General features: G+C 36.3%; 1 protein-coding gene across 10 annotated transcripts in view; it reads left to right on the plus strand.

Moving 5' to 3' along the window:
- Positions 1 to 27,164, plus strand: part of LOC306886077 (serine/threonine-protein kinase VRK1-like) — a 104,797-nt gene that overhangs the window by 64,349 nt on the left and 13,284 nt on the right. For 6 of the 10 annotated variants that reach the window (XR_013785594.1, XR_013785595.1, XR_013785596.1 and 3 more), the window contains one exon: positions 10,977 to 11,162. The exons of the other annotated variants lie outside the window; for them this stretch is intronic. The gene's annotated coding sequence lies outside the window, so the exon portion shown is untranslated. Of the gene's footprint in view, positions 1 to 10,976; positions 11,163 to 27,164 lie in introns of those variants that run through there. 10 annotated transcript variants of the gene reach the window in all.

Consider the following 27,164-nt stretch of genomic DNA (forward strand, 5'->3'; position numbering starts at 1 on the left):
AGCCACTGCAGGTATAAAGCCAGCTGAATGTGGGATGATCTCAGGTGATACCCCTCACCGCAACCTGTCAGCGAGACACTTTACCCACAATTAACCAAAATAAAAGAGAAAACCGTGAACAAAGCAGAGACATGTTCCTAAACACTGGCGTCTGTGTTGAGCTTGGGTGAGCGTGTGGATACAGTCGGGTGTTGCTGTACATCGGGTTCGGAGGGCAAGCGCTCTGAGTGAAATTACAGCCGCTGGTCAGACCTGTTGCAGGGAGTTTGTTACAGAAATGGGTCCTACAGTGGAGGGGGAATATTGAACGTTGAAGAAAGGGATACAGCGGCAGAGGATGTTTGCTGTAATACCCAGGCCAGGTTCCTCCACTCTGAAGTGGACAGATCAGATGCAGACGAGATTAGATTTCCTTTAAAAGCCTTTCCCTCGCGCTAATGGCTTGAGGCCTCTTGCTCAGAGGCCAGAGTAAGGTCAGTGGCATGGAATTGAATGCCCCCAGGATAATCTCACATCCCAAAGCTAGGAAAGTGACACTGGATTTAAATTGGCAGAAGTGTGCATACATATTGAGATCTCAGTGATGGCAGGTTAAACGTGTATTTGGGGGAAAAAAAGGACTGTTTGGAAAATGTATTGGGTTTGTTTAGCATCTGCGAATGCTTTTTGCCTTAATATTTGGGAATGTTTGCTAAAGAGATGCTGTAGTTGAGGACTGTTTGACTTGGCCTTTTAAAGTGGCCAGCTTTCAAATACCCGTGCTTGAGGCTGTGTTTGAGATTTTGCTTTTATCCTTGGTTTTCATCCAGGTGAGTGTGGTTGGATATTGTGGCATAGTGAATGTTCAATGATTATTTCTGGTTTAATCTCAAGTCATGAATTACCTCCAGAGATTCTTAAGATATTCAAGCCACTCTTATTATAATAAGTGTTAATCTATGTAATATATATTAGTATGTGGTCATGCAGATACACTTTTGAATGTTAAATGCTGCTGTTCATCACTGTTCTGCATAGTTTTCAAAAAATGTGGGGTTTTTTTAAGCATTGTACTCTTATTAAATGTGTAATATCTTAATGTTATGTTAATATTGCTATAAAATGTTAATTATATTCAATTATATGAAATTACACACACAAACACACACATATATGCACAGTGCCTATAGAAAGTCTTCATACCCTTATTTTTTCACATTTTGTTATGTTGCGTTATGTTAACTGCTATAAATTACTTTTTTTTTTTTTTTCGCATAAATCTACACCCCCCTCACCATAATGACAAAGCAAAACCCAGATTTATCACAACTTTGCAAATTTATTAAAAAGTAAACGCTGATAAAATGACATTGCACAAGTCTTCATACCCTTTGCTTTGACACTTGAAATGTAGATCAGGAGCATTCCAGATTCACTGGATCGTCTTTGAGATGTTTCTATACTCCGACTGGAGTTAACCTGTGGCAAATTCAGTTGATTGGACATGATTTGGAAAGGCACACACCTGTCTATAAAGTTTAACAGCTGAAATGGATGTCAGAGCAAAAACTAATCCATGAGGTCAAAGGAATGGCCTGCAGAGCTGAGACAGAATTGTGTTGAGACAGATCTGCTGTGTTGAAGGTTCACAGGAGCATTTGGCCTCCATAATCCTTAATGGATGAAGTTTGAAACAATCAGGACTCTTACTAGATGGCCAAACTTACTCTCCTGGCCAAACTGAGCATTAGAAGGAGAAGGGTCTTAGTTAGAGAGGTGCTCAAGACACTGATGGTCACTCTGGTTGAGCTCCATTATCTTATATGGAGATGGGAGAAACTTACAGAAGGACAAACATCACTGCAACACTCCACCAATCTGGGCTTGATGGCAAAGTGACCAAAACTCAAGCTTCTCTTCAGTAAAGATACATGAAACCATGATTGGAATTCACAAAAATACACCCAAATAACTCTCAGACTATGAAAAAAAAAAGATCTGGTCTGATGAACCTCAATTCCTTATTCGTGTCTGAGGGAAACCAAGCACCGCTTATCACCTGCATAATACCATCCCAACGGTGAAGCGTGGTGGTGGCAGCATCATGCAGTGGGGGTGTTTTTCAGCGGCAGGGACTGGGGCAGTGATCAGAGAAGACGGAAAGCTGAATTCTGCTAAATACAGAGATATCCTTAATGAAAACCTGGTTCAGAGCGCTCAGAACCTCAGCCTGGGCTGAAAGTTCACCTTCCAACATGACAATGACCCTACAATCATTAAGTTAAGTTTAAGTGGTCTAAATGTATTTATCTGTATTTGTATGTTCTGTGGAAGGTATAGGACCAAGAAATGTTCACAAATGTAACACACCTGAATCAGATAACCACCTCGTTAGAAGAGAGCTACGTGCATGAATTGTGTTCCGATTGACATGATCCCTACACAGTGTTCATTGCTCCCTACTCCCTGAGCAGGGGAAATTCGTTGAAGTTTATTTCACTTCGGAACATTCATGCATGGATTTGTGCTGCGCATCTTCACACACAGACAACACTTCCTAGAGAAGTGTGACATAATATACCTCTGTAAATAAATGCAATTTAAATTCACGTCTCCCTCACTTTAATGCCCTTTGTATGGAACATACGCTTTGAACTGGAATCATGGCGGAATATCTGGTGATGTCCACTAAGCAGGGCATTTTTGATTTACTGTCGGACAGAACAACCATCGGACTTGATAAGATATACATATGAAATGTGCAGAGCGGGGAGGGCGCGAGGACTGTAATTGGAAACCGTTGATGTAGCCTATTGTAGTAATTTAATGTTGTCTCTGGTATTCTGCTCTTTGAGCATATGTGCGTTCAGGGGGCGTAGCTTTGGACGGCGATTGCAGGGAGGGTGGGACGTTCACTTTCAGTGCTACCAGGCTAAAGTTAGCATCTTCCGAGATCTCCTATTTCACCTTTAATATATTTTTATTTCAGTGATGAACAGCAGCATTTAACTAAATATGTTGTTATAAAAAGCAAAACACTGACATTAGACAAATCGTAGACAGATAAATCCTTCAAGTTGAGTCACCGTTACTTATATAATGCTGTATACAATAACATAATTAATGATGCAAACGTCATCAAATATGAGACAAATTTATATTCTGCTCTAAAGCAGCTCTGCTGTTATTTTATCCCCTTCAGACCTGAATTTTTTTCACTGAACAAAATTGTTTTATCTTCTCCAATATAGAAATAAGTCTAAAAAACAAGATTTGTGCGAACTAATTTTTTTATTCGATTTTCTTTCTTGTCCACTATAATGAACACTAGTACTGAATAAAAATAAAAATACCCATGTTTTAACCAAACATAAGTAGAGCTTCTGCCCTATAGTTGAGCTAGCGTTTAAGATTTTGAAAAGAACACATACTATAAGAATGAACAATGCAGTAAGAATGTGGGAAAAAAGGTAAGATGATATGAAGTCTCAAAAAAATTAGTTTGATCCTTTTTGTTGGTTGAAGTGGGTGAATCTGAGTATATGTGTAAATGTCTTTGTGTGTATGTGAATTGGTTTATGTGTACTTGCTGATTGTTTTGATGAATATATGATTGTGTGCATTATAGCATCAAGGCATCAGTGTGTGTGGAGGGGGTGTGAGTGTGTGTGTTGCTGTGTATTCACTGATCTCACATCCACTATGGCTGTTTCTCACTAAAACCAGTGAAAAGTTGATTGACAGGCTATGGTCACTTTGATGACATAAATTAATTATTGAGCTTTGAAATGCTTCCACACATTTCTCAACCTGTAATTCCTGAGGTGCTGTTGATATCTTTCAAGACCTGATGTCCATTGCGATGGACAAACATTTTTTTTTTTTTTAAATCCTGTGCTCTGCAACTCTGAAAGATCTTCAAAATAACTTTGAATATTATCATTTGATAGTCTTAATTTTATAATAGGTGTAAGTTGATGAGGCTACCATAAACATAAATTTGCATATAAAAAGTAAAATGTGGACTTCCTCCCCTTCTTGTCTAATTGGTTAGTCATGTCTCTCTTTTGTGATGCCTGTAGCTCAATCAGCTTAAGTTAGGAGTCATATCTTCATTATGATTGGTTGATCAGGGGCCAATCAGTGACTAGGCATTGCTCATATTATGAAAACATCATGTGATGTCCATTTCAATGGACGCAGGGTTCGAAGGTTTTTTTTTTTTTTTCTGGACTTTCCAATTCTAAATATGCTAATTTGCAGTAGTGTTTTGTTATGCTACATCACTGAAAAAGTTTGTTACTCTTGAGCTACTGTCATACTATTGAAAAAAATATATTTTTATTAGCTTTGTAGTTTGTAATGTTGCTACTTTTAAGTGACCTCCTAATTGCTTTGTCTAAAAGTGCATGCTAAATGTTATGCTTAAATAGCTAAAACATGTTTTTGATCTTATCTTTAAGTCGATGAAGACTTCACATCAGATACTTTTCCCTCCCATTATGCATATTATGTGAAGCTACTGTGTGCCCCCAGAATTCAGTATGCCAAGGTGTCATGCATACAAGCTGTTTGTTTTGTCTGTGCCAAAACCCTTTCTGATCACGTTATGCATAATCAACCATTTATAACAAATTGTCAATGTTTTTTTAGTGCTGTCCATGACCTAGAGCAAACATTATGATATTTGCCATCAAATATGCTGACGAAAATCAAACGGGCAACAGCAAAGTGCCCTTGTGCTTATGCTCGCTGAGGCCTCGGAGAACTGCAAGTTAATTTCTGATATGGAGCTTCTTCGGTGGTTGAGTAAAACGGCTGGTCTGATTGACTATTGTTGAAGTTAAGAGACAGGGGGCATTGAGTATTTTATCATCTTTTTACAGACAACAGCACTCGCAAACCGAATGTTTGGGAAATTACAATTACAATTTTAATCCTTCAAGTACAGCCAGGCAATTTTCTTTTTGAGGAATTATTCCTAATTCTTGCAGAATTCTCAGGTGTCCCCTCAACTTTTTAAAAGACAGATACCCACGGTTTATTGGCAGGAGTTATTCATTTAATAAGGGTTAGTTTCAGAAGCACTTGTATAAATCATTTAGTTGGAATTAAGTCCTTTCATCCACTCTCGAGATTAGAAATCCATTAATGAATTATTTGAAAGAAAATATGAAAAACTTCAATGCAAACACGAATAACATAACCAAAGAGAAAAGTTAAAAGCCTGTAAGAATTTTGACCAAATGTGACATTATCTTGACATGCAGACTTCAAATTTCTCTCATTTGTTTCCTTTTTCCTTTGGATATAGTTTTTTTTTTTTTTTTTCCTGTTATTGTCTTGTAATGGCATTAAATAGATTGTGTGACTGTCTGAGATGGTTAGAATCACATTCACACTTACAACTCAAACAAAGACACATCATTTAAAAACACATGCTGGACCAAGTAAGGAACATCTAGAAAACATTTAAGCCTCATTTTCGATGTTTTGGCTAATGATAAATCATTTGAAAATAGAAGAGTGGGGGAAATATAATATGGGAGACTAGAGCTATTCATACACTTAATTTTTTTATTTTATTTTTTTTTTAGCCAGTAAATTTGTAATATTTTAGCTGTTGAACATTTTAGCTGTTATTGCTCAAAAGAAAAAAAAAAAAAAAAAAAGATGCAGCTCATTGAACGTCTGTGAATATATATATATATATATACCGGGGCAAGTTGTCACAATGGAAATTGCCATTAAATAGCATATTATACACCCGGATTATTATAATTAACTAAAACTAAAGCTGAAATTAAAAATAAAATATAATAATTATTATGTTAGTCGCCAAAGAACGTTTCTCTTTTTAATTTAGCTTAACTTGATCTACTAAACTATCTAAAACTGAAATATTCAAAGTCTATATAGACCAATAAAAACAACAAAAATTACAAAAACGCAGAACGAAAGTACTACAAATAATTAAAAGCAGAAAATATAAAAGCAAAAACTGATTCAAAATATTAATAAAAACTAAAGCCTAATAGTATCTGTAATGATAATAAAATAACAATGTTATAGACTTTTCAGTACAGTAGTAATCTATAATCAAACCCATAACATTTGTGTATGCGTGTAAAGCGTAACCCACAAAAAAACTATTTTTAGAATTAATTAAACAGTACATTATTTCATTGTATGCTAAATTATATAAAATTATCAACACATGAAATATGTGGCAACCTGTCATTGATGCAAAATACACTGATAATACAATTTCAACTCTTTTTAATTTACAGAATGTAAGATTTTTATTCAAAATAATTTTCCCTTGTTTAATTTGAGAAATAATATTGCATAAATATCATAAAGAGATATCTTTGGTATCTGAAGTACTTACACATCCTGAACTGCACATGCCATTGCACATTCATTCTGCTGCCCACCAGGATCTCTTTCAGAGCGCCCGATTCCCCTGCAGTGGAGCTCATACCACTGGCGCGATATCTGTGGAACCAGAAGGCACCTGAAGTCTCTCCAGCCAGGCCTTGGATCAAAGTCAGCTGACCCGTTCCAAATGCACCCCTGAACCATGCATCAAAATAGCGCCGCAGCCAGTAGCTCAGTGGGCATGGGGCTCGGGCCGCGGGTTGGCCTGTGCCAATGCAGGCCTGGGTGAACACGTCAGATTGATTTATGTGACGTGTGGCCCACCCTGACCCCTGTTTGTGGGCAAGCCGGCTGAACTGTCTCCCATGGCTGGTGTCCACCTGTTCTCTGGTCTGAAATATCCCTCTTCGTGCTGGGCAGGGGCGATGCCAGCAGCTCCAGGGTCACTGAACATTATTCAGATTAGGAGTGTAAGTTCAGGTTAGAAAATGTGCTTGAAATATTTTTTTTCTTGATTCCATCAGGAGGACATTAACAAAGAATGACCACAGGAAAGCCCATACTAGCAACTATCCTGAGGTGCGTCAAATGATCTCTCCAAAATAAAGTTAGGCACTGATAAATACTGAAATAATGGCAATATATGTTGCTTTTACTTCCTTTTGTCAGAATGATGGTCCTGTTCTCACAGAGTGTGTAGTTATGACATCTACCATCTGGCAGTGTTATTTCAGTGTGTATCTGTCAAAAGTTTGAAAACATTATGATTTTTAAATATCTTTAACGAAGATTATCCTACTCTCCAAGGCTGCATACAGTAAATACATTAATATTATGAAACAGTTTTACAATTCAACATAACTGTTTTATATATATATGAATATATTGTTATGTATTAATCTGATCAAAACCGAATTTTCAGCATCTATTTTTATTTAACTGTTACATGATCCCTCAGAAGTCATTTTATATACTGATTTGGTTCTCAGTTATTATTGGTTCTCAGTTATTAATAATGGCTATTATTGTTATACTACAATATATACTTGTTTATATAATACCATTGTATTTATTAATGTTTTGAATTAGCTTTTCTTTTTTTCAGTTCTAATTTTAGTTTTAGTAATTTTGTTTGTCATTTTTTATTTTTTTATAAATGTGTTTATCTTTATTCAGCTTTTATTACAGTTTTTAGTACTTCAACTTAAGTTGCTAAGCCAACATTTCTCATTTTTGTTTCAAGTTTTTCATCCAATATTTATATTTTATTTCATTTAAAATGCATTTCAATTACAGAAAATTATTTTAATCATTTTAGTTTTAGTTAACAATAACAAACACTGCTAGCAGGCTCTAATGGAGCCATGCTAACCAGCCAAACCATAAGATCTGATTGGTTGATAGGAAAATTGATTCAATCAGTGTTCAGGAGTAAGTATAGAAATGCTTTTAACTGTTGTAACTGTCATCCATTTGCATTTAAAATAGTAGATTTTCCGATAACAAGATATTTCTATCCAACAAGTACACATTTCACAACACGCTGTTTGTGCATTACAGCCATGCAAGGAAAGACAACTTTGAAGAAAAAAATAAATAAAAATACGGCATTTTAGGTCTGCTTGCTACTTTTTCAAAAGAATATCTTCGAATGAAAGCTATATGCTGTCTATCTCTACACTGAAAACCTGAAAGCCTCTATTCATACTGCTGCACAAGTTCCATTCGGAGAAAAAAATAGCATTAAATAGTTTGTAGTAATGTTCATACCATGATTAACTCTTCAGCATTGTCTGACTGGCTTGGCGTGATTAGTATCAGTGTCATGTCCTTGTGAAAGTTGGATGAGAAAGTTGAGACCGTTATGAAACCTTGCTCAGGGCCGGCCTCCTCAGCGGGGGTTATAATTAGGTTGTCTTAGAGTTCCACCAGATTGTCCAAGTGGAAAAACGATGAAATTGAGAGAATCGTTGGCCATCGATACCCAATTATAAGACCGGGACACCAGTACTTTTAAATTCTTTCACAGCATGACAATCCCAGCGATCTGATGTTTTGATCCTCGGGATGCTGCTCGCACATGTACAATCAACCGAGAGGAACACATTAACAGTCTACTAGATACGTCAAGGCAATAAAAGAAATGTACTGAACTTAATGCTTCCCGTAAAGCCACATTAAATCCACTGCAAAATTTCGAATAAAGGTCTCATGACTATCTGCTGCTGTTTTTTGCAATCCTATATAGATTCGAGTAGCGTGTGATAGACTTCTGAAACGATGAGGCAAAGTCCCTCTGTTTTCTTTTTGCTTTTTTACCAAAATCAATCTTAAGCTGTTAAAATGTTTATATTTGTAATATTTATACATTTTGAAATAGTTATAAATATTTTTTTAAATTATATTTAAGAATTTTACATTTTTTTTCACTAGTTTGACCCATTCAGGCTACTTTTCAGACCAGCTGTGGACATCTGGAAGTAGCAAATACGCAATTTCTCATTTTTCATGATTTAGTTCGTTTCTTTAGCTTTATTTTTGTACTATTGATTATTTTCTCATTTATTATTTTATACTGTTTCCTTCTCTTCAGAGAAATAACCACTGTTCATAACTTCATGATCTATATTGATGCATTTAGAAACTCAAAAAAAAAAAAAATACTTATGACAAATCTTTTGACTTTCTGACTGACTGTACTTCTTCCTGGTTAACTGATCATACTTCCCATCATTTTTATTCTTATCATAATTTGTGAGAACATTCGTTTTTAGGGTGTCATTACTCATGTCAAAACTGGTTGTTAAATACATTAAGATATGATCGTGTCCTGTCAAGGACCGCTTCAAATTAGACATTTCTTTTGAATTGGATATTTCTTGATGGCATAAATTTTAATGAACGACACCGTTCTCATGTTTGGGGTTTGATATGAAATGGTGCATTGGCGTCCTTGATCTCCTGCAGTCATCCTCGAGGTGTTCTCTAATATGGCTGAGAGTGACATGCCTCGACAGTTAGCATTTGCACATCAATAAGGCAATGCAGAGCTTTGACCCAATTACAGGGCTGAAGATCAGTGAGGCTGGAGCTCCGGTGGGCTCGGCTGGGGAGCCTCTTGCTCAGCTTGGCAGGGTCACGGGGAGCCAGGTCACTCCGTCGGCTCTCGGCTCTCAGTCTCGGGGTCAGCCGGTGATCAGGAGATGAGAGAAAGTGCTGCCTTTAGCCTTTGAGTGCTGTCATCTTTTTCTCTTATCTTCCTCCCTTCATATGCCTTTTTCTCACAGACACAAGCACACATCTCATCTGCTGCTGAATATTGGGCCTCTCGCCTTTTAACACACACACACACACACACACACACACCAGGAGTGTTTTCTGTGAAGAGGTAAAAGAGGCAGTGCCTTTTCAAAAACAATTGGATGTTAATTTTATTGTACATTAAACAGTATATAATTTATATTATTTTAAAATGTTATTGGTTGCAATAATAGGAAATATAAGATACGTAATAATTTGATGTATATAATTTTTTATAATTATTTTAATAGTTATATAACACATATAATTGAATATTTCATATATAATGTAATTTGTAAATAATGTATGTAATGTTTTCCACATATTTTATATATATATATATATATATATATATATATAAACATTTGTTAAAATTAGTATGTTTTTTAATGTTTTTGCAATGAGTTTTTTCCCTTTTTTCTATATATAGTTTTCACATACACACATTTATATATATATATATATATATATATATATACAGTTGAAGTTAAAACATTACATACACCTTTCAGAATCTGAAAAATGTTGATTATTTTACCAAAATAAGAGGGATCATACAAAACGCATCTTAATGTTTATTTAGTACTGACCTGAATAAGATATATCACATACAAGATGTTTACATGTAGCCCACAATAGAAAATAATAGTTGAATTTATAAAAATGATATAAATGTTCAAAAGTTTACATACACTTGATTCTTAATACTGTGTTGTTACCTGAATGATCCACAGCTCCATGTAAACTTTAGAATGGGGTCATTTTTATAAATTCAACTATTATTTTCTCTTGTGGACTATATGTAAACATCTTTTATGTGAAATATTTTATTCAGGTCAGTACTAAATAAACAATAGCATGCATCTTGTATGATCCCTCTTATTTTGGTAAAACAATTAACATTTTGCAGATTCTGAAAGGTGTATGTAAAGTTTTGACTTCAACTGTATATATATATATATATATATATATATATATGAGAGAGAGAGATGTGTGTACTATATATTAGTGCTGATTAATCGCATCCAAAATAAAAGTTTTTGTTTACAGAACATATGTATGTGTACTGTGTATATTTATATATATATATATATATATATACACACACATACAGCATTGTCAGAGAGTCACCACAGTCACCGCAGTCTCCACCAACGACACTCACTAGATCCCAATCCCCTGATTTCTGATCACCGCCACCTGTCAGCACTAATCAGCAGCACTATATCCCTGCACTCCTCCCGTTCACTCACTGTCTGGTCTCCAACTTTCCATGTTGACTAACCTGACCCACTTACCTTTTGTCTACTTACCAGTTGCTCCAGTGTTCCTATCCCTGTTCTCCACCGCTCCAGTTCTCCACCGTCTCCACGCTCCACTGTTACCTCCGGATCCCCTGGAAAACGGAAAAGGACATTAAAACCCCTAGAGCCATTCCCATTCCCCGCCTGCTTACCTCCCCTCTGTTACAACTCAATAAATCTGTTGATTGTATTGCACTTACCTCTGTGTCCTGTGTCTATCTGCTGACAAGTATATATTATGAAAATATTTACATGTATATACATATACTTATATTCTTATATTTTATATTATATACAAATATATTTAATATATTTTTCTTAAATATTTACATGCGTGTGTTTGTATATATATATATATATATATATATATACATATGTACACACACATTTATTACGTAAACTTAAACGTTTATTTTGGATGCGATTAATCACGATTAATTGTTTGACAGCACTGCTATATATAGAACATCAAACAGAACTGGAAAAAGCTCAGGCTCTCATAATTTTACCTCATCATTCAGAAGTCCACCACATGCCACTGATACACACACACACATTACACTCGTCATGCCAAGAAGTGACCTGTCAGTCAGCCCGTTCCCACAATCCTTCACCTAAGAGAGGAGTGGAGGAAGACTTCTCTCGATTCCATGCCTTGTTAAATCTATCATCCCTTTAATTAATAGTGTTTTTACGGCAGCGTCTGAACTGTGTCATTTCCATTATTGGAAAACCCAACGCGATTAATGAATAATTTTCATTTTTGATCCATTATATCATGCCAGTTGATCTCTTTTCCGCGTGGCTGAATGATAGCGTCGTTTTCTGCCCCTCGATCAAATTTAATGTGGCCCTCTATTATATTACAGTGTTGCGACTGAAGTGTCAATTTTTGTCAGGCAATTAGAAGCTATAACCTGTGAAGCTAAGTTTGATAGGCATTGTAATTGGATTGTTTCAGCAATAGCTTGAAACGCTTATAGCTCTTTTTTCCTCTCGTTTCCACCCTTTTTCACTCCTGGCTTCTGATAGCAACTCTTCCTATATGTGTAACTTCAGAACAAACAAAAGATGGTGGTCTAAAGAAGGAAGCTAAGAGTGCTTGCCTGGCAGAAACTCCTCCCTTTGCCGCTTTCCCGATTTGCATGGATTTGCAGTACGTCTTTTTCTGCTTCTGTGGTAGATGTTTGTCTATTCATCTTGACCCTGCAAGAAAAGCATAGTGCTAAATTTAAAGCTCTTGCTGGCAGAATTGTGGCCTTTGTAGGCTGTGACATGGATGTGGAGATTTCTATAGGAAAGAAAAAGTAAAAAGTTTAAAAAGTTAAAGTATAGCTTACTACAGTGTTACTTAATATTCTTTTTTTTAATAAAAAACAAAACAAAGAAAAAATTAACAATCCAATTATATAGTCTATTGTATCTTATATTCATGGCCATATTTTTGCTGGGTTAAAAAAAAAATCACTCTTATGGTGACAGTATCAAATTTGAACATGTAAATTTATACTAAATATACATTTGAATTAAATGCAACTAAATGAATCACCCCCTTTTACATAAGTCATAAAAGTTACATAAGTCGAGAAGCTACAGGGAGTCAAATCATTTTTGTGAATCTGTTCATCAACTGTCCAAACCAAGCGATTCCAGGAGAAAGAGCAATTTGTGACCCTGGACATATGTCAAATGTCATAAGTCATATTTTTTTTTAACTTTGAGATTAATACATTATCTGAAAGCAGAATAAACAAGCTTTCCATTGATGTATGGTTTGTTAGGATAGGACCGTTTTTGTCCAAGATGCAAATATTTGAAAATCTGGAAAATTAAAGATCTAAATATTGAGAAAATCTCCTTTAAAGTTGTTCAAATTAAGTCCTTAGCAATGCGTATTACTAATCAAAAATGACGTTTTTATATATTTACGGTAGGAAATTAAAAAAAATATCTTCATGGAACATGATCTTTATTTAATATCCTATTGATTTTTGGCATAAAAGAAAATCTATAATTTTGACCCATACAGTGTATTGTTGGCTATTGTTACAAATATACCCACGCTATATGATCGGTTTTGTGGTCCAGGGTCACAATTAGAATGAACCAATTTTCTAGAATAAATCTGATTAGTTTGTTTTTTTCAGTGCTCTTTTTAGGGAACATTTCAAAACTAACTAGTTCACTAGTATGAATCAGACATTTCAGTACTACATAGGTGAGGAAACAATTTTGGACACGTTTCGCTAGAATGAATCGGACCATCCAGCTCTACATAGGTGAGGGAACCATTTTGGACGAATTCTGATTTGCTGGAATAAATCTGACTTTACGAAGGTACGTGTGTGAAAGAGAGGTTTGTTTAGGTGAGTGCTTTTAATTATTCTTTCAGCTCAGATATTAAAAATAGCGATGTAGCCTTTGGTTGTGCTATATTGCGACTCGTTTAAAAGAGTCGGTTCGACACTATTTAGAAAATAGCTGAACTACACCTCACGAAAATTAACCATGGTTTTAAGCATGGACAAAAAAACAAGGGACTAGCTGCCTCTGATTATTAAAAAATATATTGGACAGATTGAACTGCATAAGTATCAGCATTTTGTGGCTCTCTACAAACAATTTATTTTCACCATGTTTAGTAGCCCATGTTTATAAGTGCACAAAATGGTCACACATGTCAGAATTGCATTATTAGTGAGTTCAAGCACTAAACTGAGGCGTAGAGTCATGTTAGATGAGCTCAAGATATGCATAGTTTCTGTGATGAGAGCTGTTAAAGACCTTTGCCTGTGTCGAGTGTTCTGCCCTTTATGTTAAAAAGGAGGGCCTTTTTCAGTCAGAAAGTAAATTAGGCCTCTCATAACGGCCTATTTTTTGTCTCCCTTTCTTTCTCAGCATGACAAGAACTGTGACACGGAGTGTATTGGCCAAATTAATGAGCACTTCCTAGTTGGGCTTCAGAAGCACATTAAAACACTCTTGAAATGAGCCGTGTTCAGATTTTAGCCACAATTCCGTTACATATGTGAGACCTGAGACTCCTTCAAGTGTGTTTTTGTGGACTTGGCTGTAACAGAGATACCCCCTCAGTAGGAGCATCTAAATCAGAATGATAAATGCTTTATGATTTGCCCTTTCAGCTGGAAATGCAGGTGTCTTTGTTAGAAATGCACGACGGTCAGAAAAGCTGCTCCTACGTATAATTACCAAAAGATTTTTGGCATACACACCAAATGAATTTTTCTCCCCGCGTTCCCCAGGAGTCCCAGTAAACACTTTCCCCTTCTTTCACAGTAGGAGAAGTAAAATTATACATTTGGTAGAATGAATCTGAGATGTGTTTTGTTTTCATAAAACTCTTCTAAGTTTTATCTAAGTGATGTCACTTTGCATAGTTCATTTCTGTCAAGTTTGTTAGTCTGTTAGTTAATCTATAGCTTTTTCCTTTTCCCCAGCAGCATTGCAGGCTTTACTGTAGTTGATATGTCTCTATAGACAGTCATTAGTATTCATGCTTTGGCTCATAGAGACATTTGCCTATCAGACAGGCCTGGATTAACATGTGGCTTTTTAGCACCTAGAGCAGAGATGATCTTCAAGGAGGAGCAGGCATTTGAAGGTGCTCAAAGAGCATCAGGAGAGGGGGTGGAAGTCAGTATGATTGTTTGTGCTAGATCCCCTCCCCCCTCCCCCTTGCTCTCGGAGCACCAGTCCCGTCGCTCTTGGCAACACCCCGGGTGACATGGGCATTGCCGAAGCCTCCTGGGACACACTGTGTCACCTCTCAGTGAGGCATCAGGCTTTTGTTTCATGTCGAAGCAGGAATGGATAATAACGTATGCATGTTGAAAATGCAAAGAAGAGAATTAAAACAAAATGTGGTGAGATAGTTGTCCACTTAAAAAAAATAATCAAGAGGTTAAAGGTCATTATCAGATATGTTCAAATACAAACTGTAGGAAATCGTGTAATTTTTCCAAAGATAAAGCCTGTTTTATTCTATTACAATCATGTTTCTTCACTTTCACCAGTAATATGCAAAGAAAAACCATGCTCTCATTTATTTCATGTGATTTTATGTAAGTGATGCTTTAATTGGCATACTGGATGTGTTTATGTGCCTCGCACACACATGCACACACTATATCTACCTGGTATCAGTCAAACAGGAAATGCCTTGCTTCTCATGTGCACCTTTTTTGTGCCAGTGGAGGGCAGAATTACATTTCTGAAATTCAATCCAGCGAAGTTGATTAAAATGCAATGAGAACAGCTCTCCTGCTAATGTTGTTGATATCAAGTATAGTTCCTCCACTTTTCCTAAAGGATACACAGCCGTAACAGGCAATAATTTCAGTCGCTCAGATTAAAATACACACCAAGGGCATGCTGATGAGACTGAAGACTCTAAACGTTCGCTGTGTCGTACGTACAGCTTTAAAAAGGGGTATTTGTCTCTTTAAGTACACATTTAACTGTATAAGTCGATGATAACTAACTCAACGTGTTGTGGCTTAATTATACATGATAACGTGAGAGGGGAGATCTTGGCGCTGACATCTCTGACCCCAGAGTGTGTCTTTCTCGTGCCGCTCGATGATTTGTTTTTATTTCAGCATTCATCATATACTGACAGATAAACTCCAGACCCAGATCAGTTTGAATCAAAGCGAATTGGAGACTTCTACAGAGCAGTAAATGTCTTTAATTATCCCCAGGCAGCGCAGCAGAGAGGCAGAGTCTGTTTGAGTGGCGTTAAAGGGAGAGATCTGGGCCTCCCCTTAGCGCCTAACCTACTGGCACTTAAGAAGAATGTTGCATTATGCCGCCCTGCATTTGCCACTTGGATCAACCAAATTATCTGACAGCAAAGAGGGAAGGTTCAAAATTGAAATTCCTGCTTGAAGCTTCATTCATTTAAACAAGGAAAACCACTTTGTGTATATTCAACTTGTTCCGGTGACATCACTGTAACACAGGCCTTGAAAACAAATCGCGGCGGAGATCTGGTTGCATGATAATAAATAGAATATGCCAATCAAATTAGGGGTGTGTGTCAGTTTGGACTGTGTGGAGAGCCAGGTTCCAGTGGTGCAAACTGAGCCTATCAATAGCTCATTTGAAAGGTCGCTGGCCTCATTTGTGTATATTTGGGATTGTATGAGTTTTGAATTTTAATGAGAACAGCATTTTTTTTCAAGAGATTGTTCGGTAAACGACATGAACACTGGGAAAACATACTGTATGTTAATGCAAATTTAGGCAGGTTAAGGTGACAGCCCTGGTAGCCAGAATGAAGATTTAATCAGTCCAAAAAACATAATTAGTCAAAACTGGAATATTTTTCGGTATTGCATTCTAACCTAACCTATTTTTTTAGTTTTCTTAATTTAGAAAAAGTGTCCATTTCATTTTGAATTTTATTTAGTGATTTTTTTTTTACTAAAAAGATCACACGAATCATGAAGCTAATGGTTGCAAAATATAGAAAAGAGCTCATGTAATATTTAGTTTTAGCTCCTTAATTATCAACATTTTATGAATGTTAAACACCTTTTTTCACTGATCAGTTGTTGTCAAAACAGTCAGTTATATGGTATAGTTTGCATAATTAATGTTAAATATGCAATCATGTTTATTTTGTTTTTTTGTGTTTAAAAAAAAAATCACAACTCATTATGGTAACAGGGTTACAAAATAAAATAAAAAAAGCGCTCATAAAATAGTTTGACCTCCTTGAGATTTTATGAATGTTAAGCACCTTTTGTTCCACTGACTATAATAATTTTTAAGGTTCTGACCCTATTTTGTAACCTATTAGTTTGAAGTGCTATCATATCAGTGCTATCGTTTTGAAGAAAAAAAAACAACTCTGAACGTCATTATCAAAGAGTGTGCCATTATAGCCTTTATTTAATATGTTAAATCTCTGCTATTATAAATCTTAAATTAATAAAAAGTGAAATCGTAGCATATTGACGCTTGAGAAAATATTCAATTAGCTCCTCTGTATTATATATTCTCGCATACGATTGCGCTGAGGCTTGTTAAATTGAGATTAATTTAAAATTAACACTTACAGTGTGATCACAGATCAGAGTCTTGTTTTAACTTTCTTACTCTTAGTTACTTCGCTGGAGACTTAACAGAGGAGCTCATATTTTTCAGCATTTTAAATAGACTCATGCCGACTGACTGAACAGCATTTCCAAGCCCTTAAAACAGAAGAAAAAATCTGTTCAGTCGGCACAGACCTCCATCATATCATCATTTCAGACTGCACAAAAGTTTACAGTTCACGCTAGGGTGATGCATTTGATAGACTCGATTTTTCTGCGGCCATATGAGTTTTAGTATTTCATATTATTATTTGGTATGGACATTTTGCATCCCCTCTATCTTTTTTTTAATGTGCCTTGTTTATCCTTGTTCATTCATGATCGCTGCTCTTTTGCTTACACAAACATATTTCAGAGACAGTGCAATCAGTCTTACTTTGCCACACATTTCTGAATGGAGCTGCTTTGATGCTGTTGGTAAATTTGATCTTTGTATTGCTCCTTCACAGAGGCAACCAAACATGGCACACTTTTATGACATCGGCAGAAGTATGTTAATCTTTCTTTGTGAATTATAACAAGTCGTTTCTTCATTCTGCAAAAGGAGGTCTATGGCGCGTCAGAGTGATGTATGGTTTACTCATGTAAATGTGATCTTACTCGCAGTGGCATGATGACTGATCTCCAGTGCATTCCAGAAAAACAACGGCAGCTCGTTAGAAATGTGTTAAGCACACAGCCTTTTGCCAAAGGAGACAGGGAAGGCCTGAGCAGTGCGGGAAATTGCAAAGGATCTGGCCAAGAGTATGAATTTCCATGTGTGTAGTGCCATTTTATCCCCAAAATAAAAATGATGTCATCATATTCCCAATGTCATTAACCGATGATGCAAATTGACTTTTTTGTGTGTGAAAAGCTAAAGAAGTTTAGCAAAATGCACAACGAAAAAAGCAGCATAAAAGTAGAGTGTATACCTTGTCAAGTTCTGTGAAGCCATAACTAAAACCTAATTGCATTTTTTTTTTAACTTTCATTTTATTGCCAAGAGCAGCATTGAAAGTTCTGCTAAACACCTTCTTTTGTTTTCCACAGAGGAAACAAGTCATATGGGTTTCGTACAACATATTGAGTAAATGACATAATGATCCATTTCTTTAAACCTACAATAACTACTGAATCATATTTGATATGCAAATCTCTAAGGCCTCTAAAATGTCAGCATGATCAAAACATGTACACAATCTTATACATTCCTTCTGACTTCAGAAAAACCATGTTAAAATGTATCAAATAAATTAGTCTTTTGAGGAACGTCTCAATCATGACTATTACATTGCATTATATATTTTGCCCCCACAATAAAAGCTAGTTTTAATTATAAATCTAGCATGTAAATATAATCTTAAAATGTATTATAAGGAGATATAGAGTGAAAACTGATATTTGTATACATTTTATGCAAGCTGTCTGTTATACTGTTATACAGATCTAATTGGTTTACATTACAAGCTATCAAAATTTGTCTTACTTCTATAAATATCAGCAACTGCAACAAATTGCATATTTTTGCTCAGTTTGGGCCTTTGAATTAAACTGAGGTGTTTTTTTTCCCTCCTTGAGTATGAGCTCCATATTCTCGTTTATTGTACTATATGGGCCATAGAAGCCTTCCATCCCATTCAAAATCGAATTCAAATTTATTTATGTTTGATATTTTGTCTAAAGGTTCAATAAACTGTTCCCTTTCAAAAAGTAGATTGTTCTGATTATTATTTCATGTGTTAGGCTTTATAGGGTTAAGCTAAGAACTAATGTACAAGTAGTACTCTTGAGTCGCCATTCAAATCGGCACCGTTTCCATAATCAAAGTTTCAGCGATGACTTTTACTTTTTCTCCAGGCTTTAAAGTTCACGCAGATGCCAGTGATAATTGGTGGGTTTATAGCTGGAGCAGGAAACTCTCAGATGCACAAAGCAAAGTTTTCCACTCCACTCCAAGCAGCGCGTATTCTTGGGGGATGTGCACTTTCCTAAGCGACACCTTGCGCTATTATAAATGGCTTTGGCACTTTAGAGCGCTTGATATACAGTGGCAATCTGCAGTCTATGGCATGTTTTAGTGGAGATGGGAAAGGGATGGAAGTGGGGGTGAGGCTGGTCCCAAGAGAGGCACCACTTCCCCTTGTTTATGGGACATCCTAATTGGGACACTGTTGTCAGACAGTCTGATGTGACTTCTAAGGCTCCGTTTCCCTGAGAAGTGTGCATTTGTGTGTTTGCTTATGTGCACACATGGTGTTCAAACTCTGCTGCCTGCCCTGTGGCTTCCTCTGCTGTTTCCTGCCTGTGCGGCCCAGACTGCTTGGGCTGGCTCACCCTCCTCCTCCCCCAAGAACGCTTCTCCGACGCCGCACGAACGTGGAGGTGCGCCCACCTGTGCTCAGCCCGGCACAAACCCGCAGGTTCGAAGCGCTGGATGGCAGGAACTTCCCGCTGCCACCCCCCTCTTCTCACTCCACTGCTTCCAGCTGAGGAAGAGTGGGTGAGAACGCCGCCAAACTTTACCTGCTACACCACATTCGTATTTATAGCTTGGTTTTTTGTGTTTTTTTTGCACTACCTGCTTACCGACTGACAGCGATTTTTATCTTGTTCTCGTGCCTGGAAGTGACACAGATACTGTACACACAACATCCCGGCAACATGCAGAGGCAAAAGTATATAAACATTCATAAATAGGTAATCCGTGTGTTTTTTGGAGTAAAGTAGGAGATTTAGAATTTCTTGAATTTTACAAGTGAAGAGTTAATATTTATTTCGCAATAGTAATTTGAAACCCTATTCAAAGTTCTAATACAAAAGGTATTTTTATTTTCTATGAGTAGCGTGTGCTTTTATTTTTTTTATATATTGTTTTTAGTTGGAAGGGCTGTTAATTGAATGTGTTAAATTAATAATAAAACATTTCTGTAACACCTTTCATATACACAATGCAGCTCAAAGGTGAAAACAAAAAGAAAAGCGGATTTACTACTTTAAGTGTGATTAATTATTTTTAAAAAGTGATAAAATAATTAACACATTTATTCATGCCCCCTGACCTGTACGTTAATTCCTCATTTAAATGTATTTTTCTAGCATTGAATCAATTCAAGCTTAATGTGCCACTTTCATGTTTTTTTTTTTTGCAAGTTCTGGCAACTACAGCCAACGCATCTCACCAAACCACACTTACCAAGAACAGGCACAGAATGAGTAGTCGTTCAAACAGGATGTGTTTTTACTTTCAGTAACAGCTAGATGGCACTCAACAGAATGGAACAGAATGTAGAGGTCTTGAAAAACCAAGATGTCTTAAAAACACTGCGCTAATGGCGTAAGACGCGGAAAATATAGTCAAGTCAAAACAGCAACACAACGACCAAAACTATAAACACTTAAAAAAGTTCTAAAAGAATACAAGTCAGTCAGTCTGTGGAAACACACAAACAAACCAAAAAATCTTCTAAAGCCATTTTTTTTTTTTTTTTTTTTTTTAACGGGTACTTTATTTGTCTGCCACATTAATTGATCCTTAAATTATCCTTTTTTTGGGTTGGTCTTCAAATATTGATACATGTAATTGTTATTAATTAGATGAATTGTCATATGTAATTAATTCCATTAAAATTTTGAATCGACTGACAGCCCTAGTTAAGACTACTAAGAGAACATGTTTAGTTTTGAAGATAACTTTGAGAACTAGGCACAAATCGGAAAGACAAAACAAAAACAAAAACAAAGGCAGAAATAAACCACGTTTGGCAGTTGGAAATCAAACAGCTGTGAGAATAGACTGCTTGTGAGAGAAAAATAGGGGTCCACTCTGGGGGTGAAAATGCGCCAGTTAACATCCTGTAAACAGGGCCAACAAAGGCGAGATTTGAATAATAGTGCAGAACAGTACATGGAGGTTACCAATTATTTTTGCATAAGCAGTTTGCGATATCTCTCTCCCTCCCTCACTCCCTCTGTGTTTAGCATTAAACATCTCTTTCTCCACTCTCTGCTCCTCAAACAGAAATCTTTGAGCACGGGGTAAAGCTTTGTTTTCTGCGATTTGATGGCATTGCAATCCCAGTTGCTTTAAATAATTCATCACGTGTGGATTTGCTTTACAATAAATTAGATTGTTTTCTTTGGGAACTGACTCCAAAACACTTCTCACCTAAATAAAGCGCTATGATAATTTTGACTTTGAAAGTTTTCTTTTTGGCAAAAATCATTTGAATGTAGTAAATATCAGTAGTGATTCACCACTGTATTTTTTTAAAACATTATAATCACTTTGTTGACATACACATGATAGAAGAGAAGTTGCACATTCACAATTTAAAAATGATCTCCGTTTATTTCACACATTTTATGAAAATGAAAAACAGTTTTACCAATTTCATAAATAAATAAAGCACTTTATTGACTTAAAATTAACATTTTAATCACTCACTTTCTGTATATTAAAATACTGTCACCTGAAGTTTGGGTTAAAGACATTTCTTCAGTTTATAAAACACATGGACGGCTATAATCTGTAGTAATATCTACAGCATATATTTATAGCTCATGTATTTATGCAACTCATTTCTACAGTATTTAAGGAAAAGTTTAGGAAGAAAACTAATGGATTGTGTTCACTTCAAAAACTTGAGAATTCAGATTTTTTTAATTAAAAAAATGTTTTTCATTATTGTTTCTGGGATATTGCAGTGAAAATCTGGTGACTGGCTGAAATCTTGCTGGGTCAGGTCAGTTTGATTAAAACTTTTACATCAAAAGTACTTTAGAGGAAGTGCTGTCTGATTCTGAGAACTGTGTTCGTATGTCTATCCGCCATCTCTCCGTACTGTACACATCATGTCGAAACTCATCTAGTTGTACCTCCTGTCTCTGGAGTCATAGTTCACTACAAAACTCTCCACTTCATTTTGGCGACTCTATTAAGCTGAATTTTGCAAGGCATATTATCCTTTATTCATAGTGGTCTCAGAAATCACAAGGGTTTCACACTCATGCATAGTTAGTTAACTGTTAATGCAAAATGCTTGTATCAAGCAGCACCGATCATTGTCTCACGGAAACCCAAAAGAATCATGCGATCAAACCCCAGGTTACTGCATGTCAGAAAGCCTCTATTTAAGCACCTGAACCCAAATAAACCAGCAGTTTACTTCTCGCTCACAGGTCTGATGGGGTAAAATGAAATCTCACTTCTATAGAAAAAAAAACACCAGGAATGCTTTCTTTTTTTTTTTTTTCTCCCCTCTCCTCGGTTCATATAATGACCAACAGCTGTTACACCTGCCACAGTGAAAAAAAATTATTAATATACATCATAAACATTGATTTGGTTTATTCAAGCATAATTTTAATGAACATCTCAAAGGGAAAGAAAGAAAGAAAGAAAGAAAGAAAGAAAGAAAGAAAGATCTATTATTTTCATGTTGAAAACTGAAATTATTTAATTACTGAAAGTGTTTCATAGCTGTATTTTAATTTTTATACTTTTTGGCTGGTGTTTTATTATAAAACAAAGAATTTTTAAAAATGGTTCAAGAAATATATAAATGATTTATTGGCAAGCTAGATTCCTAATACAACTTTAAAAATTAAAACTATTTCTCAAATTTTGATACTGATCCCAGATCATTCACTGAACATCCATGGCGAATAAAAAATAAATTAGGCCTACTTATTTTCTAAACAATATGCTCACTGCAACATGTTTCCAAGTAAAGGCTACCGAGAAGTGAACTAAAGTGTGAAGAGCATTATTTTGAAAGAGTAATAAGAGAGAAGTGTTTTGTGCTCGCTTTATTTTTATCTTGCTCGGGAGCTGCGAGAGGTAATGACAGATTGAAGGATTCGGTGGGCGTCTAGTTTTCGCTCGAGTGTCCTGTGTGTAGTTAACACATGCCCACCGTCGCTCCTCACAGAACACCAAATGCTAAGCGATTCACTGCTCAAAATGTCCAATAACAACCTGCAAGAAATGTGTCCAAATACGCTCATTTTTTATTTCTTAATTACACACTAATTTTGTTCTCATTTTACTTGCTTCACTTAACTTTTTGCAAGACCATTAAAACTATACTCTACTTTTAATGCAACATTATATATATTTACTTGTAAGTTTTACTTTTTGCAAATGTCTAGTTCACATCAACAAGTACCAGAAAGCAAGCAAACACTAGCCTGTCCCACAACTCCTACAAAAAAAAAAAAAAAACATCCATGGAGGGATGATGTGGAAAATCCTCCAGTAACAATGGACAATTAAAATCTTATTCCTGGGTTGAGAAATTTAATTTAATGAATGTAGATCTCTGCAACAACAGATGGTCTTCTTATACAAAATACAAAGATAGATTCCTTGTTTGAAGACCGCCTGATCAAATGCCAGTGGTTATCAATTAGGAGCAGAGTGATGGTTAGTGAGCGGGAACATAAAACACTGTGTCTCCCCCTCCACACACACCCTCTCTACCTTTACAAACACACACACACACATTCACAAACACTGCCGTCAAATCGTATAGTTTATATTGCCATCTTGCATGTGAGAGTAAACGTAAAATATATCCCACTTGCGATTTGCAAGGTTTTATTAAACAGTTTTTCTTGTGTGTGTGTGTGAGACACTGATCTCCACTTCAACCGGTTCGCAAAGTCACAGGGAAGAGAAATTAAAGACACTGTTGTTACTGCATGCTTTACATATGAAAATGAAAAGAGACACCTTCAAATAAAGAAATTTATATAGCTCGTGCAAGATATATATGATTTCCTAAATTCTTATTTAGACCTATTAGATGTGGTGAACTAAAAATTATATAGCTTATTAATTTGATCCATTATATCTGAGGTAAATAGTTTACCAAGTAAATAAATAAATAAAAGGAAAAAAAAATCGAGTGATTGAATATGTAAATGAATAAATGAGAGCATGAATACAGAAGGAAATGACCACAGTCATCTTCATATTTGCAATATGAATCTCAGGCTCCATAAATAGTAAAGGAGTGTGGTAATATATACTGCAGCCCAACTGGAGAGAGCAATTAAGAGGCTGCTCAGATTTAGTAGAAATGAAGCTACTCGCAGAAGCCAAGGAGGTAATTGTGAGACAGCCTTGATTGTTTTGTAAGAAGATGCTTTCCCTTTAACTTTTTAAACACTCCGGCATCTACAGAGACTCTGTTTTAATGGAAATAAGTGAGTCTGGAAAAAAAGGTCTAAGTTTTTCTCATTTATTTACTTCCCTAAATGCATTCTTAATCATATAAAAATTAAGGAAATAAGAATAATTAAAAAATGGAAAATTTTAGCACTTTCGGGAACGGCGAGGTCCTCGCGTCATTCTGCTTCAAAGAAAAAAGATAAATGATGATGCCATTAAAAAGTGAACTAATTAAGGAAGGCTTCTTTTAAGAACTCATTAACTGCAACCTCATTTACATAATGATGCATATTAATTAAGTTTTAATGAATCTGAATTTCCACCAAGCCGCTTTTCTTTGGCTGTGGAACAAATTGAACAAATTATTTAAAAGTGTTCTTGAGTCTACTTTTCACACCAAAGGGGAGAGAATGCAATCATTTGTAGAAAATCATATTTTTTTAGGCAGGCCCATCTGTTATTATTTTTTTCTCTCTCTTTTTTTTTTATGTAATCATTTACCCTTTTTTCTAGACCTGGGAGATTCGTTGCATTTCCACACAAATCACGAGGTTTGTGATCAAGGGTAAAAACACCGTAAAATAAATCTAATGAATTTAAGACTTGTTTAAAAAAAGAGAAAGAGATATGCGTATGTCCACACAGTCAACAAGTAATGCAAAAGAGTGGCTTTTATTTTTCTCTTACACAGAAGGCTATTTAAACATTACAGGATGTTTTTAATAAAAATAAACTTGTGCATACAATACATTTAAAAATATATAATACAAAATATAATATAAAAAAATTGAAAACATCATAATAGGTTACCTTAAAGACCTCAACGGGACCTTTGTTGCTATCTGTTGCTGCCGTGGTGAAACTGGAACAAGAGAAAGCATGTTTAACAGCACCAGCTGCCGCAATTTCAGGTGTTATTGTGGCGTGTGAGTGACTTAACACATGTGCTGCACAAACATCAGTATCATCTCCTTCCTTTCTGCATGCAAAGCTCTCTCTCTCTCTTCCTCTCTCTTTAACACTTAACGCTGCAACGCTACTAGCATAAATCTGGGAATAAGCACAGCCCGTGGGACTGACAGTGCACAAAGTTTGGCGTTTTAGCCTTTTTTTATTTCGGGGGAGGGAGTGGAGGTGAGAAAGGAAGAAAGAAAGAAGCTGATGAAAGCCATTGCAGGATGCTTAATGTAAAACTCACTTGCGCCAAATGGAGCGGCGGTGCCTCTCTCTCTCCCCTCCGTCTCCCAGATGCTGAGCTCCGGATGTGTCTCTGAGGTTAACCTGACACAAGCGACAGCTCCCCTCCCCGTATGCCTGCCTCGCGCAGCCCCCTCTCGCTCCTTCATCCGTTTCTGGTGCTTTAAAGGAATCACCTTTCTGTGGCGGTAGGATGCCGGGGGTTCTTCTGACAGTGAGCACCTTCCTCAGGGGAGGTCAGGAGTCAGGGATTCAGATGAGGCAAGCTGGCGATGCAGTGTAACTGAAAATGGAAAGCAGATGTTAGTTAATTAGGGAAAATGTGACTGACAAGACTTGAGCGGCAAGGTACACGAGCTAGCCGGCACCGAGCAGCTGTTGTTGCCGACTTCATTGTCAGTCTCGTACACAAGTCACAACATCCCCACGGCGAAACGCGCCCGCATACGCAGACAATTATCAAAATAGAATTAGGCTTGATTTAATCATACCCGTCTCTCCTTTGAGTTTTCGGCCATCGTCGTCCAGCCGTGCGTTTTTCTCGCCTCCCTGTTTTCTTCCAGTTCATTTTCTGCATTTGTCTCGTTGCTGTGATGCACCCAGGGCTGTGACTCCGTCGAGACTTTCGCTGAGAGGGTGGAGAGACAATAGACAGGGGAAAAAATTGCAGACAAAATAAAACATTCTTAATGAGCCCCACGCAGTAATCTTTCACTTCTCTCTTCTGGAGTAGGAGGACGTAGCGGCGGCGCTGAGATTTTTGGTGAAGCGTTTCAGCGAAGTGAGAACGAAGAGGTGCAGAGCTCATCGCTTCGATTGTCATGGAATCTTGGATGGAAAAAGAGACTAATATGCATTAAACGTGGCACTGAGGAAATCACGTTCACAAACTGATAGTTCAGACTTCCTTTACCTCTGACCTCCTGTGTTTATGTACACGTAGTGGCCCCAATATGTATTTGGAGACATGAAGGGAGTTCACACAAAAATGACAATTGTCATTGTCTTTCTCCTGTGGAACACAAATGGAGATATATATATATATATTTTTTTTTTTCTTTTAATGTCTCAGTGTTTTTTTATGTATACTTAAGGTCAAACGGATCCAATGTTGCTTTGGACCCCATTGCCTTTCATTGTCTGGACAAAATCAGTTGAATTATTCTTCAAAATATTATTTGTTCCACAGCAAAAAAAATAAATTTAAACAAATGAAATTTTAGGGTGTACAATGCCTTTAAGACACGTCTCAATGCATAGATCATCCCAAATGGCGATGTACTGCTCAAAATGGACACTTGTCCAGGGTTCTTAGAAGTGGAAGTCACCATAGTTGGGTAAACATCTATAGTAGTGAATGGAAACTACAAAAATACAATTTTTGCATTCCAGTTTGCTCCAGTAGCTAAATAAACTAATTAATAATAATAGTAAATTAATATATATATTTTTTTTAAATCAAGAGATTTGTATACATTGGTCAGAAGAGCAAAATGTCAAATTTTCCATAATTTCCTCAGTCATTGTATTAGAAACACTCATGCAATAGCGTTAAATAGTTTACTGTCTTAATGCCAAGCTAATATCATAAAGTACAGTATCATAAATATAAGTCAGACTTACAGGAACATGTCCATAGCTGAACATGATGATATGACACATTTCACCTGTGGTTATTCCAAAAGGATACCTGTGTGAATTTGAGAGGAACTGACTTCATACATC

The sequence above is a fragment of the Barbus barbus genome, assembly GCF_936440315.1.
Source record: "Barbus barbus genome assembly, chromosome: 20".
NCBI classification, from domain to species: domain Eukaryota; kingdom Metazoa; phylum Chordata; class Actinopteri; order Cypriniformes; family Cyprinidae; genus Barbus; species Barbus barbus.